At 45.5% G+C, this 20,318-nt stretch overlaps 1 protein-coding gene and 1 pseudogene across 2 annotated transcripts in view; one reads left to right on the top strand and one right to left on the bottom strand.

Moving 5' to 3' along the window:
- Positions 1 to 20,318, bottom strand: part of GPSM2 (G protein signaling modulator 2) — a 362,291-nt gene that overhangs the window by 260,764 nt on the left and 81,209 nt on the right. The window lies entirely within an intron of this gene.
- Positions 1,086 to 8,467, top strand: LOC146834701 (frizzled-7-like; annotated as a pseudogene).

The raw sequence follows: 20,318 nt of genomic DNA on the forward strand, positions 1-20,318 counted from the left end.
TCATTTATGAGAGGCACAAACAACTGAAAGATAGCTGTGCCTGGAAACTATATATTAACTATCAACTGAAGAATTCGAACATGCATAAACTGAGCTGATGAAGCCAATAATCGCTATAGGGAGCAGCCAACACTCCAACGAAAAAAATATACAAAGGACAAGGGGCAACAAGATCGCCTTATGAATTAACAAATCATCCCTGTGACAATTCAATTTTGTAGTAACTAGTAAAATATTGATGAAGGTGTGATCAGGTGCCTCTGATACTTAAGTGCCGGGACACTCTTGGAGTAACTGCGGGCTATATAAATAACTTTAGTTCATTCATTAATGACCGACTTAACCATAAAGACTTTTCTGCCATTGACCACTGTTTTAGAATTTACAATTACACACATTTTTGGACTTGACTAACAAAGGTAGTGCAAATTCGCAACTGGTTGCAAAGCTGCCAGCAACCAGGTGTAAGGATTTAGCAACGCACAAAGTCATCACAACATATGAAATACAGCTAGTAAGTGATGGTGCTGCAACAATTTGCAAAATCAATGTAACTGCTAACAACTGAATTTGCACTGCAATTTGCTGTAGGGATGCGCAAAAAGATGCAGAGTTTGCCAAATTCAGAAATATAACACTGGCCTAGCCAATGGCAAATAAAAGTATAAAAGGAATCCCAACACTCATGTCAGCTAAACCACAATGGCTATATCCCACATTGGAACACTGAGGTAAAACACATATGGCTACAGGTTGCTTAGAATAAGCATAAGAGGACAGGAAGGGGGATAATTTTCAAGCAAAGGTTTTCCAAGGAGGAATTACTTGACCTCATCTAAGAGCTACACCCACTAGTAGAACTTGTTATTCTTTAAAAAAATATATATTTTTTTTTACTTAAGGCAAAAATCTTTTGTGGTGTCAAAAAGGCCATAGTACTCCCTGGCACTGAAAGGAACTACTTTGTGTGTGGATGTGCTCCTGGTGAAAGGGCAGCATACCCTTAGTCATAGTGAAGTCAGCCAATGGCTGAAGTGGGGGAGATGATTTGCTCCTTGATGCATACGCAACACAACCACAGGCAAATGGATGAAGTGTGGCTAAAAACCCCTTTGAGCAACTTTGTCATGCAGATAGTTTTATTAAAATCAAAAGGTCTTGACTACCATAAACCTGAAAAATCCAATCCTTGTGCCATTGACTGCCAGCCTCTGGTCTTTGACAAAGAAATAAAGCAGGAAAGACAGAATAACAGAAGTAAAGAAAGCAGGAAAGATAAAAGGCAAGAAAGAAAGAACGAAGGCAAGAAAAAATTATAGAAAAAAGTAAGTAAAGAAAGCAACAAAGCAAGAAAGAAGTCATGAAAGAAGGAAAGAAAAATGAAAGCAGAAAAGAAAGAAAGACGGTAAGAAAAGGAAAGAGAAAGAAAGCAACAAGCATTTGCAATGCAATAGGTCTCGCATTAGTTAAATGAAGAGCTAATGGCGCTGCAAATGGAAAATAAATGTAGCGTCCGTCTGGCTTTGTTTCTTTATTTATTGACTTTTGTAGCAATGACGGCACGCCACACGTTAGCTTTAGATGTTTGAACTAAAGTGCTGCATGTCGCTATTGCTATACAAGTAAACAAGAGGAAAAGAAATGCGGCGTCCGCGTACCTTTGTTTTTTTAATTTATTGACCCTACAGAAAAAACAGCCCAATGGAAGGATGAAAAACCTAAGCGAAATGTAGTTGATATAGGGATTACACTAAAGGTGGAAGGTGATGATGAAATGGAGGAATATGGCAATGATGAAGCAGCGTATATACAATATTTTGACTAGCTCATTGAAGGTTGGTCTAACACAGGGGTCCTCATAGTACGGCCCGCGGGCCTCCAGCGGCCCGGCAAGCCTTCCTTGGCGGCCCGCGGAGCTTGCAGAGAATATACTTGTGCTTTTTTCTTTTTTTAAAAAAAGTGTCACCAAACACCGCCGTTGCAGCAGCCCGGACTCCGAGAGGGGGCCGGCAATTCCAGCGATGGTAAGAGCGGAGCTGCGGGGGCGCTGAGAGGTGAAATACAACAAAGCCCCATTAACAAACGAATGGTCTTTTAAAGACCTGTGAAGTACTGGGGGCGGCTGTGTGTGTGCGCCTGGGCTGCCACACAGGTGGGGGGTGGGTGGTATATGCACTGCCAGCAGCAACCTGCCAGGCCAGTGAGTGCACAACACTTGCATCACCCTCTCTCTGCCTGCCACTGCCTCCATGCTTCTGAAAGGTAAGACAAAAACATGCGTTTTGCGTTTCAAATGTCCGATCCTGCAGCAGCGCACTTCCAAAGCCCATACATGACAGTAACCCGATTCAAGGCCCCATTCTCCCGATTTTTAAAAAAGAATCTCCCACTTCGCTCTTCTGAAATGTTGGCATGTATGGTAATACAGTGATTAACAAATAAGCGCAACAGGAACCACCTGCACCAACAGACTACGCATTTTTCCATGGGTGCCACAGCCCGCCATCTAGTACAGTAATAAAAGCCCTTAATAGAAGATTAGGCTACAATTCAATTATTAAAGGTGGCGAGACAACGTTCCTCCGCGACATCAGTTTCTTCCGCAAGCTATGGATTCCTCATGCTGCGAGTGTCCTGGCCCTATTCCAAGTGTCGTGGCAGTGAAGTGACAGAGGGCAGCAGGGTGTGAGTGAGGTGACAGAGGGCGGCAGGGAGTGACACCCGGGTGAGGGGACAGAGGGTCGCAGGGAGTGACAGCCGGGTGAGGTGACAGAGGGATGCAGGGGGTGAGAGCCAGGTGAGGTGACGGAGGGACGCAGGGAGTGACAGCCGGGTGAGGTGACGGAGGGACGCAGGGTGTGAGAGCCAGGTGAGGTGACGGAGGGATGCAGGGAGTGACAGCCGGGTGAGGTGACGGAGGGCAGTAGGGACTGAGAGATGGGTGAGGTGACGGAGGGCAGCAGGGTGTGAGTGAGGTGACAGAGGGCGGCAGGGAGTGACAGCCGGGTGAGGGGACAGAGGGTCGCAGGGAGTGACAGCCGGGTGAGGTGACAGAGGGATGCAGGGGGTGAGAGCCAGGTGAGGTGACAGAGGGACGCAGGGAGTGACAGCCGGGTGAGGTGACAGAGGGCAGTAGGGACTGAGAGACGGGTGAGGTGACGGAGGGCAGCAGGGTGTGAGAGTGAGGTGACAGAGGGACGCAGGGAGTGACAGCCGGGTGAGGTGACAGAGGGCAGCAGGGAGTGACAGCCGGGTGAGGGGACAGAGGGTGACAGAGGGCAGTAGGGACTGAGAGACGGGTGAGGTGACAGAGGACAGCAGGGAGTGACAGCTGGCTTTTACATTACACAGGGAGCGGGGGGATTGGGGGGGACTGTCTCTGGGCTGGTGACGGGGACGTGTAGACACAGTACGTGTGCACTGCCCGAGGCACAGAGATAGACAGAGACAGACAGAGGCAGAGACAGACTGACAGACAGAGACAGATAGAGGCAGAGACAGATAGAGGCAGAGACAGATAGAGGCAGAGACAGAGGGAGGCAGAGACAGAGGGAGGCAGAGACAGAGGGAGGCAGAGACAGAGGGAGGCAGAGACAGAGGGAGGCAGAGACAGAGGGAGGCAGAGACAGAGGGAGGCAGAGACAGATAAGAGGCAGAGACAGATAGAGGCAGGGACAGATAGAGGCAGGGACAGATAGAGGCAGGGACAGATAGAGGCAGAGAGGCAGAGACAGAGACAGAGAGGCAGGGACAGATAGAGGCAGAGACAGATAGAGGCAGAGACAGATAGAGGCAGAGACAGAGGGAGGCAGAGACAGAGGGAGGCAGAGACAGAGGGAGGCAGAGACAGAGGGAGGCAGAGACAGAGGGAGGCAGAGACAGATAGGAGGCAGAGACAGATAGAGGCAGAGACAGATAGGAGGCAGAGACAGATAGAGGCAGGGACAGATAGAGGCAGAGAGACAGAGACAGAGAGGCAGGGACAGATAGAGGCAGAAACAGAGACACAGATAGTGACAGAGAGGCAGGGACAGATAGAGGCAGAGACAGATAGAGGCAGAGACAGATAGAGGCAGAGACAGATAGAGGCAGGGACAGACAGATAGAGGCAGGGACAGATGGAGGCAGGGACAGATGGAGGCAGGGACAGACGGAGGCAGGGACAGACAGAGGCAGGGACAGACAGAGGCAGGGACAGACAGAGGCAGGGACAGACAGAGGCAGGGACAGACAGAGGCAGGGACAGACAGAGGCAGGGACAGACAGAGGCAGGGACAGACAGAGGCAGGGACAGACAGAGGCAGGGACAGACAGAGGCAGGGACAGACAGAGGCAGGGACAGACAGAGGCAGGGACAGACAGAGGCAGGGACAGACAGAGGCAGGGACAGACAGAGGCAGGGACAGACAGAGGCAGGGACAGACAGAGGCAGGGACAGACAGAGGCAGGGACAGACAGAGGCAGGGACAGACAGAGGCAGGGACAGACAGAGGCAGGGACAGACAGAGGCAGGGACAGACAGAGGCAGGGACAGACAGAGGCAGGGACAGACAGAGGCAGGGACAGACAGAGGCAGGGACAGACAGAGGCAGGGACAGACAGAGGCAGGGACAGACAGAGGCAGGGACAGACAGAGGCAGGGACAGACAGAGGCAGGGACAGACAGAGGCAGGGACAGACAGAGGCAGGGACAGACAGAGGCAGGGACAGACAGAGGCAGGGACAGACAGAGGCAGGGACAGACAGAGGCAGGGACAGACAGAGGCAGGGACAGACAGAGGCAGGGACAGACAGAGGCAGGGACAGACAGAGGCAGGGACAGACAGAGGCAGGGACAGACAGGGATAGACAGGGAGAGAGAGAACGCGCGAGAGAGAGAGAGAACGCGCGAGAGAGAGAGAACGCGCGAGAGAGAGAGAGAGAACGCGCGAGAGAGAGAGAGAGAGAGAGAGAGAGAGAACGAGAGAGAACGAGAGAGAGAGAGAGAGAACGAGAGAGAACGAGAGAGAGAGAGAGAGAGAGAGAGAGAGAGATGTGCATGCCGGGTCTGGTGGCTCAGTGGACGAAGGCATCTGCTGCAGGGGCCTGTGTTCAAGCTCATGGTCACAGTTTTTTTTTCTAGCCCCGCCCCCTCCCCCACTGACCCCGCCCCCACGGGTGCGGCCCTCGGCCACAAACCACACTCTAAATTTGGCCCCCGAGAGAAAGTTTGTGAGTACCCCTGGTCTAACAGAAATGGAGTGACAAAAGTATTTCTAATCTAAGTGGAACACAGTAATGTAATTTACTCACAAATGCAAAATTGCGGCACACCTGAAATGCATTTGGGAGTTACAGCATACTTTGAAGATAAAAATATTTTATCAACATAACGGCTGAAAAGAACAGTGACCCGTATCGCACTAAAAGACACTTGCATGAAGAATTCCCCTAAAAAAGGATTATCAGTTCATTGGATCAAAGTGCTGATAAAGCTGGTTGCAGTAGCTTAAAAACTAGTTGTCAGTGAGGAGGAAACATCCCTTCTGTACCCTTGGAAGTGGGGATATAGGTGCTTTGCCAGCCAAGCTGTTGTCTTCACCAAAACCAGTGTAAAGCCCTGCAAAGCATCACTGCACAGCTACAATCTTCATCAGAACTGATGCCGAACGAGGCAAAGGATTTAAAGTAATTTGTTCGGCAGGTCTGACTGGGTCTCAGTAGCTGGCCCGCACGCCATTGCAGTCGGCCTGAACTTGTGACTTCGTCACAGTCCGACACGACCAGATAACTACAGTTTGCACTTTAGGCTTTATTGCACTTTTTTAAACTGAATCTTTAAAATTGCATATCTACGGTTTTACTGATTGGATTTTTGTTGTGTTGGTCTCAAAGGAATTATTAAATTTTACTGTTTTTCTAAATTGGTGTTGAATTTTTTTTGGGTTGTGCTTTCACTTTATTAATGGTTGAAGTGTTGCATACACACTTTAACCAATAAGTTAAGCCGGACTGCTTTTGTGCCAAGCTACCAGAAGGTTGAGCACAGGTTAATTTGGGGTTTGCTTGTGTTTCACTCGGACAAGAATTGTGGTTGTTGCTGGAGTAGGGTTTCACACCCTCAACCAGTGACCTAAATTGCTACAGATAGTATTTTACAATCATGGCACAACGACCACTAATTGCAAGCCCTAAGACATATCTCCTGCTTACTCAACATCTTGAGTAATGCTATTAAGTAAAGTAGTACCAACTAATAGCAACAAATTGGTCAACAGTCCCTTAAACGAAACACCCCCCACATCAGGATCCATGTGCATGGAGTGAGGGAGACCGGGTCTGTTCAGTAGCTTCATTCTAGAGTACCTTCTCCTCTTACTTTATCAGTATGTTTAAGAGCCCACAAGGGGTAGTAAGGTTCCCATTGGGCTCTACCCATCTCTAGTGGCAAGCCTCCTGGAGCCTGGGTCTTCTGACCAACTGCCTGGACTCCATTAAACTTTATACCCCGGACCCCTAAATTAAAGGCATTGTAACACTACTGCCCTTCTAAAAGTGGTTGCTGAGGTGCACGAGAATTTATTAACTACACTGGTCGCTAGACATGGTTCTCAATGCCACATTATTGGCTCCTGGTAGCTCGATGTAGTGGTACATCAGTCTGGGGTATTTTTTTACGATGAGCAAAAGATACAAGAAAATGTTTGCTCACATACCAGTTTGGGGCCAGAACCTGCTTGAAAATCCAAACCATTACAGAGATCTCTCCAAACTATCTGTTCATCTCCCCCTCAGTAGTAGAGTTTCCAAGAATAAAAAAAAATGTAATACCGTTTTTCAGAAGATCTCTGCAGGCCAACTCTCAGCTAACAATTAATTTACTCTTATAAGTGACATGAGGCGAGTGCTTTTTAGGTTTCGGCCTGGCGTGAGCAGCGCATGCACTTCTCTCGTCATGCAAGGGCTTCTTGGAATCAATACAGATTCCGAAGCTTTCGGAGGCAGAGTTGAAGCCCCGACCATCTTCTTCATTCGCTGGCGTCATCCTCCATGCAAAACACGGGCTCACGATTGAAAAGGAGGCTTCTTAGTCCCTCTTGGTTACCGCCCTGTCCACTTTTGGCCCCGCCCACCGGGATTCAATCTCTTACTTGCGGCGTTACACACTCTCCATTATCTGCTGTGCACTATATTTTTCGCAACGCCAACAGCTTGTTTCCTCAGTTTGAAACATTCCACGCGACGTGATCCCAGCAGCCAATTGGGACGCAGCAATAAAGACAACAAAAATAGCGATTGGCCCGGTAATACTGTTGCTCACGTCCTCGCCTGGTGCTCCTTCACTCCACATTTTATTGAATGGGAACTGGAGGGGGATGGGCGACCATTCCCTTTATAACACCGTATACACACTCGGCGCGCGGTTGATTCGCAGTCTCGCGGACTAGGAAGTGACCGTGCGGCGTTTTAAAGTGTTGCGGCAGCCTTGGCGAAAAACACTGATGCTGCTCCTGCTGGTCAGCCGAGTGAGTACTCAGCTAAAGTACCAGCAAAGGGCAAGGTAAGAGACGCCGGGCAGAACCTGGTCGACACCAAAGCTTCCGCTACCCCGAGTGGCCCATCATCATCATCTTCCTGTCCGGCTGCTACTTGATGGTGGCGGTCGCCTACGGCGCGGTCTAGGCGCTGGGGCAGCACACAATCTGCCTGGAGCCGGCCGGGCCCGGGGGCTGGCGCACCGTGGTGCAGGGCTCCAAGCGCGAGGGCTGCACGCTGCTCTTCATGCTGCTTTACTTCTTCGGCATGGCCTCCTCCGCCTGGTGAGTTGTGCTCTCGCTCGCCTGGTTCCTGTCTGCCGGTCTCAAGTGGGGCCGGGAGGCCATAGAGGCCCAGGCGCAGTGGTTCCAGCTGAGCCTGGGCACTGCAGGCTACGCAGACCATCGAGGTGCTGGCGCTGGGCCGGGTGGATAGGGACCACCTCAGCGGCGTCTGCTACATAGGCCTGAGCAGTGCCCCGGCGCTGCGGGCCCTGGTGCTGGGGCTCCTCGCCTCTTACCTGGCTGCTGACACGGCCTTCCTGCTGGTAGGCTGTGTGTCCCTCTTCCGGATCCGCACCTTTATGAAGAGCGGTGTTTCACAGACTGACAAGCTGGAGCGGCTGTTGGTGCGCATCGGGGTGTTCAGCGTGCTCCACACTGTACCTGCCGCCCTGCTGCTGGCCTGCCTCTTCTACAAGCAGGCCTCCCAAGGGGCCTGGTAGGGGGGCTGGAGGCTGCAGACCTGCAAGAGCCTGGCCATGCCCTGCCCGCTGGCGGGGCCCTCCCCTCTAGCAGGCCCGGCCGTCACAGTCTTTATGATAAAGTATCTCATGACCATGATTGTGGGCATCACCTCCGGCGTTTGGGTCTTGTCCGGCAAGATCCTGCAGTCCTAGCAGAGCTTCTACCACAGGTTGAGAGGCACAGGGAAGAGGGAGACGACAGTATGAGCCCCTGGCCTAAAAGATTTTAATACTGCACTGCCAGAGGGCGCACAGAAATTGGACATCGGTGTGGCCTTACTGAATAACAATACGCTGGGCATTGTAGGGTCGGGCCTAAAACCGTGTATGTTGGACACTGAACTGGGGTGCGCACAGCATTCCCCGAAGCCTTACCTTGTACCACTGTGCGTGGAACTGTGACAGACCCATTTTGCAGGAAATACGATGACTTTAACTGGACACCAGGTATTCAATCTTATCTACTGCTCATTACTTGAATGCCCATCAATCCTATTGTACACAACCCTCCTCTCCCCATAGTTGTGTGAAGATGCCCATCCTTGTAGTGTCGGTTATCTTCAGGATCAGGACAAGTAACCTGAAGTATCCACCTGAATTCTGCTTCATTACAGCCACTGCGGCTACCAGCAACGCTGCTCTGTAATGAAATTGTACCGAACCTACTGTTTTGGCTGCAAGGGGAAGTGATGTTTAAATTTCTTCTTTTCTTTTGGCTTTATGAGTAAGGTGGCATGGGCCGAAGCAACATATGAGTGACAATTTAACAGACCAGTGGATCAGGGCCATTTTCAGAAGCTCCTGTACGTATATATTGCATGTGCATATTTTACTTTGTTGTTCTAAACAATAGTTTAGCGAGCAAAAGTCAAGACTCAAAAAACTGAATCTTTGGCACACTTTGAACACACTAACTGCACCTGCATAACTTGAAGTGACCAGACTGCTCCATTCTAGTGTATTTCACTGGAAAGTTTAAGTTGTCCCATCGCGGTAGTGTGTCACTGTTTATGAATGTTGGGCGGTCCGGAAACCTCCCTAGCTTCTTGGGGGATTGTACTTGTTTTGCGACCTCCGAAGGAAGAATCGGAATATTTGCTCTGTTAGGATTCCCATCTATGATTGCAGCGCTCGGTGAGGAACGGATCAGGTTCTTCCCGATTTGATGTGGGTTTCAGTGTACTTAATAGTTTGACATCTCATTGCCAGTATAGAGTATCAGTGGAGGAATGCATAATTGTTAAACGAACATTTTTTTAAAGACAAAAAGCAAGTCGTTTTACTTTTAGATCTCAAGTTTTCAAATAAAAGCTAGAGTGGCATTGCAGTGTCTGAGGGCCGACTGCTCCACTGACAGGTTGAGAGCTATGGCAATACTCTGGTATTAAAAGAATAAGAAAATACATCACAGTTTGTTTTGTATTTTATGTTGTATTACTTTATTGGCATTTTAAAACATATTACATTATACAGTGCAGTACCAGCAGTATTGAGTCCCTTGGCAACAACAATATGCCGATATTTAAATGTAATAGGTCTCGCCTTTCATTAAGTTATAGCCATTTGCTTTGCTATACAATACCAGTAGCAAAGCAAATGGCTTTAACTTAAAGGCGAGTCCTATTGCAATCTCAATGCTTGTTTAACAAGTGGTCAATTGCCAAGTGTCTCTCCCAGTCATGTCAGTTTCATCCAAACATTGTCAAAGAGAAAATTTCTGCCTCAAAGGCAGAAGTGACAAATTGGAAATGCTAACTAAACAGCAGTCTTACAAATGACTGTCTTTTACTAAGCAACCACCAAGTTTGCAACAGTTTTTGTTCCATTCGCTGAACATCCGCAACCAAAGCCTCTGCATAACCTGTGCTAAAACCAATCATGCTGACCAGGGCATAATTCCCCAAAGGCACACCATCAGCTGTGCTCAACACATTCTCCACGTTTTACCTACACAACGTCACATTCCCAGCTGCGCAACAGACAGATGCTAGGGCACATGCCCTGGGACACCTAAGCACATACCCTTACCCTGCACCCAGGTACCACGTCCTGGAGCCACCACCCAAAAGTCATCCTCCTCTCTTCCCCGACCAAGGTCTTACACTGCAGTGTATTTAGTTTGTGTGATTGGTAAAAAAAAATGGAAACATCAACAAGCATGATAGAAACACATCAATGTGCCTAGTGTGCACCTGAAGACTGTCACTCTAAGGCTAGTGCTAAAGTCAGTCCCAAAAGATTTAATAACACTGGCACCTAGGTTTGTGTTTGCACACAATAGTTATTAATGCAGCTTACCAATCGCAGAAAACAGGAAAACAGAAGTCCTGTAGAAACTTAAACCTGGGGCATGATATTTGCTAAATAAAATGCTGCAGCAGGTACACTAACTGACAGCCCACTGCTCCCAATAGGGTATAGGTAAGATCCCTGACTCAGTTATGAAAGAGGGAGCAGCAAACTGATTTTTTGGTTTCTGGGAGGGACTGCATAGTCCGGTTGATATATATATGTGGTACAGGCAGTCTTTCTGTCCCATGCTTTAGCTGCCATATTTATACATGATTTTGTTCCTACTGTAATATGCATTCCAGCAATGAAAATGTGTATGGCAGTAACTTAGTCACTCGTAAAATATCCTCCACAATGGCCAAGTCCACATGCATCATTTGAACAGGTTTCTTACTTTCTGTAATGCGTTTTCTAGTGGACACTCAATCTAACCACAGATTTCTCACCTTGTGAATATTCCCAGGTGCAAAACTAAATCTGGAAACTCAAAAAGCAGTGGTCCTGCAAACAGACTATGCGGCTACATGCCAATCCCGTTCCACTCTAGAAAGGACAAGCAAAGCTGCAGGAGTGCCACCCACTAGCATGATGTCAGTTTCTTTCATAAGCTTTTCCACTAACCCAGACGTGGAGCTTATATTAGTATGCAGATTCCTAAATCGGGACCTTTTTAGATGGAAAAGGAGACCATTCCACAGAACAGTAAGGGCAGTGAGAAATGTGCAGTTTAGTTATAATATCCACCATAAAGAGCATTACAGAAGGCAAATAGCTTGCTCTTCTGATGGATACCTCAAACCATAGATTCTTCACCTTGTAAATAGATACCAAAGTAGTACCTACCAAGGTTGTATGCCTGTGGAAAACCTCCGATAAAAAAGTCCTTGAGGATCAAACAGACAAAATGCCAAACCCAACAGACCTGACTGTGGAAGCAATAGTTCTTTGTGAACATTGTGCTCAGACGCCCGCTTAGTAGCATAGCAGGTAACCAGGTCAGGCACACCCCCATGCTAACGCAGAGGTAGCAGCCATAGGAAAATGGGTCCTCATACTTTCTGGAGGCTGCTTCTTAGACATTACGTAGTAGATCTCAATATAAAGGACTAGCCATCATGAGGTTCCGCTTCAGCACAGCCTTGCCTTTCTTTGCTCTAGAGAACCCCATAAATCTGATCTTCTATCTGATGGCCATTGGTGCAATTGATTTAAAAACTCAACACACTTTTGGGGTCCAAGCCAAGGAGTGGGGATAAATAGCACACACCTCTGGAGTGATTCTGAAGGCATTAAAGAGCACGGCCACAATTCGCAATCACTACAGCTCCAAATTTGCTTCACACTGAAATGAACCAGGAAGTATACGAAAGTGAGTATCCTCCTATACCCAATAATGGATACTCACCATGTCGTACACTCACAAGTCAAATCCACTCCTTTCGTATATATCCTTCATTTTCAGTGTGAAGTAAATTTGGAGCTGCAGTAATCGTGAATTGTGGTAGTGCTCTTCAATACCCGTCACCTGTCAAACACCAAGGACATTCACCTTCACGTTGTTAAGTTGACACACTCATCTATCCTGGAAAAATAGCCATTCACAATGGTTCCAGGTGGGTATAAGGGTTTGCCCTTCTTTATGAAAAATATTCGAGAAAGAAGGAATGTTGACTGACCCGAAAAAGTGTTTTATATACATGGTCTCTGAAGAAAAGAAAAAAAAGGTTAAGGTGAAGTCATGGTTAGCTTAGACTATAATACCATAAGGAGTGGTTAACTGTTTCTTCTGGAATTTGAGGTTTTTTTTTTAAAGTGCAGTTAGGGTTACAATTAAAACCGAAAAAACAAGCAAATTCGCTAATTATGGTTAGGACCACTCATAAAGCAGACATGTAAACCATTACTCTCACATCAAGTGCTACGCTCATACCCTTGCAAGGAGAGATGCATTTACAAATGTAAATCTTATAGGTGAAATGTATCCCCTCGGAAACTTTTTGGTGAGCTGTGCATTCTAGTTGTATGTTCTCGGCAGTGGTGAAAAATTCCAGCCAGGTCATACCCCACTGGTCAAAGACTTCTTGAGCTACCATCAGATAAGATGCCTCATTCGTAGCACTACTAAACGTTCCTGAGTTGGGCGTTGGATCAAGAAGGCTGGGTCACTAGAGGCGTGCCTGTGTCATCTGGCATAGGTCGAATGACTGGGGGAGTCAAGCATGGCTTTGCCCACTGGCTCGCAAAGTGTTTTCAAGAGTCTCATTGAAGGATTGAAGGGTAGAAAGGGCTCTGATAAGGCCAGCCCTAGTTGTAAAATGTCAGTAATCAATTTGAATTTTGTTCCCATAGAAAACAGCTTCATATTGATTTGTTGCCCACAATCACAAAAGTAGCACTCCGTTCAGTGAGTGGCCCTAACTGGAATTCCAACAAACTTTCTGGAGAGTTACCTACCGAACTAGTATTGAGCAAGTTGAAGTACAATTCAGTCCCAGTACAATGAGGGGCAAGTAAGCTGTCCACCTCCTCACAGTCTTGAGGAACGAGACCCCAAATTGCATCCGAATCAGAGCCAAGCAGGGCGACCATAGTTCTGGTGTCACGGAAGAGGTTTTTTTTTGGGGGTGGGGGAGGGGGGTGTTGGAAGGCCAGATTTTCATGATAAACACATGGAGAAGGTGGATTCTTACTGACCTCCCTCCCTTACTGCAACCAGTACCAGAAATTATTTTCACATAAAGCGTTCAACTTTGTCCTGATCAAGGTTGTCGTCAAGCTATATAATGGGGGCTCCATAGGTCAACTGAGGAACTTCCATAGAGCTATAAAGTGATTTAAGTGGATAATAAAGACTTTATTTTCCATCGACGTTGCCTAGAAAGCGATGTGCTTATTATCCAGCAGTAACCAACAAGAGTATTTGTTTATGATTTAAAGCTTTTCTTATCCCAACTCAGTCTCATGATTTGCCAAAAATCATACATTTTGTTTTGTTGATGTTAACAATGAACACAGTATTTTCTGAGCTGAAGTTTCTCTGCATACATACTGCAGGGTACGAGTGACATGTCATCCGTTTAAGAGAGAACTGCGCTAAATGGTTTCCATATTCTGGGAGGATGGTTATTATTAGAGGTCTATATTTCGTGTATATATAGGCAATGATATTAAAAAATTATACTATATAAATTGCTTAACGCCTCTTTGACCCATGATTTCAATAAACTGCAGACCCTTCAGAAAGTCAACCCACACTCCAATTGTTTGACTATAGTAACTAAAGACATCTCAGCATATGACTTGAGACCTTATATTTTATCAACTTTGATCATAGACACCATTATAAACTGTATCAAAGGACATCATAAAAATTGACAGTTAATGTAGTGGAGAGGGACCAGATTGGTATGGCATGTCTAGCTGTATGGATGAGAGATGGTCAACTGGCTCAAGTTGACCTTACATTATTAGAAGCAGACTGAAAAATATGAATATGCAAACCTGTAATCAAAAACTTGCCCCTGGGGTTCAGCATGGCTAAGGGTTTGTAGTTGCTCCAGTCTAAAAGATCATCTTTTTTAAAACTGGCACCAATATGTAGCCTTTTCAGGCATATTTTTATGGTTAATCACACCAGACCCTAATCTGGGCCCATATAAAACTGCAAAACCAACAATCAGGAAGAATACTACGCGGAACAATAAAATGGGCAGGCGATGAATAGTCTGCTTAACAATCTTTGATCTGTGTATATGAACACAACCACCAATAGTGTTGTTGTAGCATGGCTTCGGTGGCATTTATCCCAGCATGGGCAGATGCCAACCCCTCATGGGCTTCTTCCATTAAATCTAATCTTGCAAGTTCATAAGGAAATCTCTTATCTCCCACCCTGGGTATAGTGACCATGGGAGTGCAACATGAACAAAGGGAGGAGGAGTACTTATGAGGTAAGCCAGCTGGAGGTGTTTTCCCCTTCACGGTTGCCTGTATTGCTGTTAGTACATCTGTATTGATCTTCGCTTAAGATCTGGTTAAAACTGTTCCTCTGACAGTCTATAAGGACACTTTAGCAGCTAAGTCAGCAGCACAGTTCCCTTTAGCATGAATTCCCTCACACTGATGGCCCACAGTCTGAATCACATGAACCAATGGAAGAATATCTTGCAAGATACCTTTCCCCAGAGCGGTTTATTTTTAACAGGTTTTCCTTTTGAATCCGTTTAGGTGCCAATGTTTCAAATCTACATTGTAAGCTTGCACATAGAAGGCTGAGTTGGACACTTTTAGTGTGGGAACCAACAAGTTAGTTTTCTGTAATTCCAGTGCCAGGGCATGTATTTTTGCATGTTGTGCTGTACTGTCATTTAAGAGTTTGGGGTGTGCGATGAAACTAGCCATTCTTTACTACACCCTGCACTGCTGCGTAGGCAGAGGATTACTTTTGATTTGTTCCTACATCAGGTTGAGCAGAACGGTCTGTGTAAAACATACTATGATATGACTCGACGGGTTAAACTTTTGGAGTGGGGACAATGTTTTGTTCATATTGGAGAAAAGCTTGTGTCCGAAGAGTCTGATCAAATTGGAATTTTACATCCACTACACTAAATCACAGGCCTACTGCACTCATCTCGGGTGTAATGAACGGGAATTAGGAATGCTTACTTTGGTGGCTGCCTCTAGTGCAGGTATAAAAGAAACTACAATTATGAGTTTTCATTCTGGCAATGGGTGATCTTTCAGAACCGCTGTTTGAAAAGGATGTAAGGATTTGCTCTATGAAAGCAAACCTTGTTTCTGCTGGTGAATATAAATATGATCTGTAGGCTATGGTAACAGTTTTTCCCTCATTGTAGACTACAAAGGTGTAAGCGGAATGACTTGGTATGACTGTGAGCACTAAGTTGGTCTTGTTATCCCTTATTTGTAAATATTTTGCCTCTAGCATGTCCGCTTGCAGGGGACACAAGATATCAGTGTGTTTACTGGCCCACTGTTTTGCACAAAACGTGGAAAAAATTGGATCATACAAAGGCTTCACTAGCTGAGCATAGTCTGGCAAGTAAGTCTGTCCGAAGTTAAGAAATCTCAGCAGGGATTGCAACTTGTACAGGGTATCGGGAGGTTGCAAAGTTGCAAATTTCTGAAGAAAATTAGATGCCAATCCTTTGCCCTCATTGGATAATTCATATACAAGAAAGACCAGCAGGTAGGCTATTTTAGATTTTTTTTTAATTATTGTTTTAATAGTGTGGCATTGGAATGTTCATTATCCAGTCCACCCTTATCAGGTGTGTGTCTAAATCATCTAGAAGATAGAGGTCATCTATATATTTTAGCACCTTGGGGTTTGGTTTAACAAATCTCCATGATGCATGCCGAAAAAGCACAGGTCTGTTCTTATATCCCATAACTAAACATTTAAAAGAATAATGCTCTCTGTTGAAACTGATGGTTGTTATTTACTCGATTTCCAGCGCAATATTTTGACATAAAAACTCACTGAAAATATCTAGGGTTGTTTTGTATTATTTACTAAGTAGATTTGCCATTATACCTGCGAAATGGGAGTTCTGCACAGCATATGTTCCTGTGTGTGAATTTAGATTTCTATAATCATTCTATATGACCCATCCGGTTTAGATGCGGAAAACAGAGGTGTGTGTGTTCATATGAGAAAGGCAAGGTGCTATGACACCTTGATATTGTACCTGTTCTAAAATAGTTTTTATCTCTCTTTGCTTCTGTCTTCAAACGGTATTGAACTTGTGCTTTGCTGCATAAGAGAATGACATGTGGAATAGACGGTTTATCCCACCCTGCTTAATTTCAAATTAATGCTCTAGCCTGCTTCAGTGCCCACTCACTGGTGTATATTTCCCTAACATCTTCAGTTACTAATGAAGAGAAAGGTTCTCTTATCCCTTCCCGGACAAAAACTGGAGGCCAGTCATCTTCTGCTAATATTATGTTATATTTTTCAGCTACATATGGCCAGAAGACTGCTTCACTTAAGCGTGTAATTGACGTAAAGGCACAAGGCCAGACTCAAACTAGGTAGGCTAAGGCTCCATTTTCCGTATTTTTGCAAAATCATCAACTTGTCTGCCTTTGACGCAGATATTGTCTGTCCTGGTCTACTAAGAACTGTGAAAGTGTTAAGTAATTTAGATACAAACATCAACAAAACACTTGATGCAACATCAGTCTGGAACAAGTGACTTGTTATCTCAAGGTCAAACAAACAAGGGCCAAAACAGTGTAGCCTGAATTGTCAAACCTTTACCATATATCTTTAAAGGAATCTGTCTTAGATTACTATCTTGATGCTTATTGGCTAAATCAAACATTGAGGTGACACAGAAAATTCGATCTCAGACAAGATACAGTATAAAGGACTGCCACTTGACAGCTTGCCAGGGGAGGTCCTTTGTCGCAGATTATAGCGGAAGATTCTGCCAGAGAAGATTCTGCTTACCAGAGATGCTGCTGCATCCCGCTTTCTGGATATCGAACCTGAACCCAGGAGGAGATGATGCGGATTCTGAACACGTGTTTGCCTCTCTCAGGGCAAGCTATTGGCATTCACAATCGAGTGGGGGTGGAGAACTGGAGGGCAGATGGAGGTGAGGGAACGGGTGGAGGTGGAGAACAGGAAGGAGATTGCATTAAGCTGCTTCCCCGCCCTTGTATTAATGATCAATCAAAGCCACTCGCATGGAGCCTACCTTGACTGCAGGAATCACGGTAGCCATCTTGGACCAGTATTATGTTATAATGGCATCCCTTTGTTTAGGGATCAAAGATTCTGGAAAGTACGCTGTTGGACATTGAACTGACCTCTTCTGTTCAATATCGATGCGTTCCACTAAAGTTAAACAAACATGAATGCAGGTAAGGTGAGTTTTTCTTTATTTAATTTAACTAATCACTTTTGAAGGGCCATTCACATATGGAGAGAACAACATTTGCCTAAACCGACCATATCCGGCAACACAGGAAGGGTGCTTAGATTTCTTTGGCGATGGCAGCCTTGGGTGAAAGAGAAGGTTGAGACCTGCCGCTGACTTGTGCTTTGACTGCTACATGGTCTCTGCTTGTTCTGCCAGGAGATGGTGCCGCGTCCTGTGCAGTTGCCTGGGAGGCCTCGGTTTTACTTCTGAACATCGCAGGCACCACTACCCCCATCTTTGTGCAGGGGAGGAGAGGCTAGAATTTCAGATAAAACAAGCGCTGGCATCTACCAGAGAAGAAGCACTCACTGCTATGGGATGTGACTACCGCAGACCAAAGGTTTTAATACCAGAGAAACTAATGTTGTGTACTGCCCGGGTGAACACAATCTTCCAGAGGCAGCAGAGTACCCACCACGTTGGTTGTGAAAGCTGCAATGGGCATTAACAAAAGGATGGAAACAAACTACAACAGAAAGAGGGAGGAGGGGGATGGGCAACAAGCAAATGAGGGACGGGGTGGGGGAAAGCGTTAACAGGACACCAATGGAAGGATGGCCAGTGGGGTAAGCAACACTGAAGAGGGAGGGAAGAGAGAGGGAAGGGCACTGCGGGGAGTGTGTGTGTGTGTGGGGGGGGGGGGGGGGGGAGTACACAACACAACAGAGTTGGCTGAATAAGTAGCACTCTGGTAGAGTGCTGAAACTGAAAGAAAAAGCAGTGAAGGGACACAATTAATGTGCCCATGCTACAGGCAAGCGACAAACACGGAAAAGGAGGGCAGCCTGGTGCATTTGAAAAATAAATTGGAAGGAATTGAGAGTGAAAATGCAGCGAGCCAATGGTAAGTAATGGGTGGGCTCCAAGCCCACTGATGGAGAACAAAATGTCTTTAAGAGACAGTGCATGCACTGTCTAGACGAGACCTAAAAACTATTCAGTCCTTCACTACATCGGACCGGTAATTCTCGTAACCGATAATGTAACTCTGCAGTGAGAAAAAATATCCAATTCCAGTAAGGAACAGAAGAGATAGTTGCAGGTAACGAACAGGCCTACGGATGCACAATCAGAAGTAGAAAGCATTTCAACATGTCAATTGGTTCTTGTAAGCTTTAAACATATTGTTGGATTTTGGTGTTATGGCAATACCAGGCAAGTCGATCACAGGTAAAAGGACATCAAAAAAATACAGATGTCTTTGATTTCTTAGAAAGAAAGACACATACACAGCGCAATATTATCACATTGAAGTATCCCACTTTAGCTCAGTTTCCAAAAGAAACCTGTCCAAAGTAAAAATGTGCACCCAAAAAAATATATATAATAAATATCTCTGTGGCTGTGGTCTTAATTTTATAGCAACAGAGAAACAGCCGCGCAACTCTGACTTTCTGAAGTTTTGCATTAAAATCTTAACCAAATACTTTGGACAGCATCAAAAAGACTGCAACAAGGAAACCCTCCTTACCAGTCCTATTGAGAGAGTGAAATATTTGTGAAATCTATGAATATTTTATTGTTTGTTGTGAAATACCCATGGTGTCACATTAAAGGTTAAATCAATAACAAAAACAAACGTAAAAAAGGGGAAAAAAATAATACAAAGCGACACTGCCAAGCTAACAATTAGAGTCACATTCCTTTCACAACAAATAGAGGGTGGGGGCAGTGGAGAAACGTTTTGTGCAAATACGCTACTGAGGCAACCAACCTCAAAGACTGTACATGAAAATAATCAAACCTTGAAATGCCTTCTTAAGACAGCATTCCTGTTCATTTGAGCAGCAGTATCTGACAAAATCAAAAGAAACGAAGCAAACACGCAGCCTAGGTACCGGTTCACACAGATGCTCCACTTTTACAAAGCAGGCAGTTTCCTATTTAGAAGAACCTAAAGCTATGCGTTTTTAAAATTCTTCAATATGGAAACGAATGTAAAAAAATCTAAATATACCATACCTAGTAGTCTTTGAAATTCCACAGTTTAGGCACAGGGACATGACGGACATTCTTCGGCTCCGCCGTCAACAATTCTCAAACGCCTAAAGCGGTTGTGGAAAATAAACGAGGCATAAAAAGCCTGAACTGTTCCTCAAATCCACATGAGCAGCCTCGACGTCCATGTAATCAGCGCAGACTCTTCAGAGAAGATTAATTAAGCCCAATTTTAAAACCCTTGGAATAACGTTAAAGTATGTCCAAGTATTTTACGAGAAACAAAGACATTTATAGTAAATTCCTTGGAAAAAGAGCATATGCTCTCAAAATGTGCGACCGCCAACGACAACAGGTTTTACACCGGTTTAAAACAAATGGGATTTATAATCTTAGCTAATCTTATCCTAGGACCTAGACACTGTTCTGTGTCCATGTCATGTGACACGTCCAATTAGCGTCAGAGTTAATATACAGAGGAGTCCACAGCCATCAGGTAGCACTTTCAGGTGATATATTAACTGGTTTGTTTGAGATGCAGGATTGCTATTTAGTTTTAAGACGTTATACCGGCTCTCACACATTTTAGAACAGTGCAGCACCATTCGTTAGAAGTATTCGAATAGTAACATTTCAAAATGTGTTACTTAAAAATAGGGTCGTGGTCATAGAACCTCAGTGATGCCATAAGAAAACAATGGGTTGTTAGTCCAATGAAGAAAGAGAGGAGGATTCCAGATGGAAACCTCAAACTTGAATGAAAAGATCTTTCGATTAGGAAAGCTCCTACTCTCAAAATATTTGGGACTGGACTCAGAACATTCCTACACAAGAAAGCTCTCTGTTCACGTACACAACTACAAGAGAAGTCA

The sequence above is a fragment of the Triturus cristatus genome, chromosome 4_2, assembly GCF_964204655.1.
Source record: "Triturus cristatus chromosome 4_2, aTriCri1.1, whole genome shotgun sequence".
NCBI lineage: Eukaryota > Metazoa > Chordata > Amphibia > Caudata > Salamandridae > Triturus > Triturus cristatus.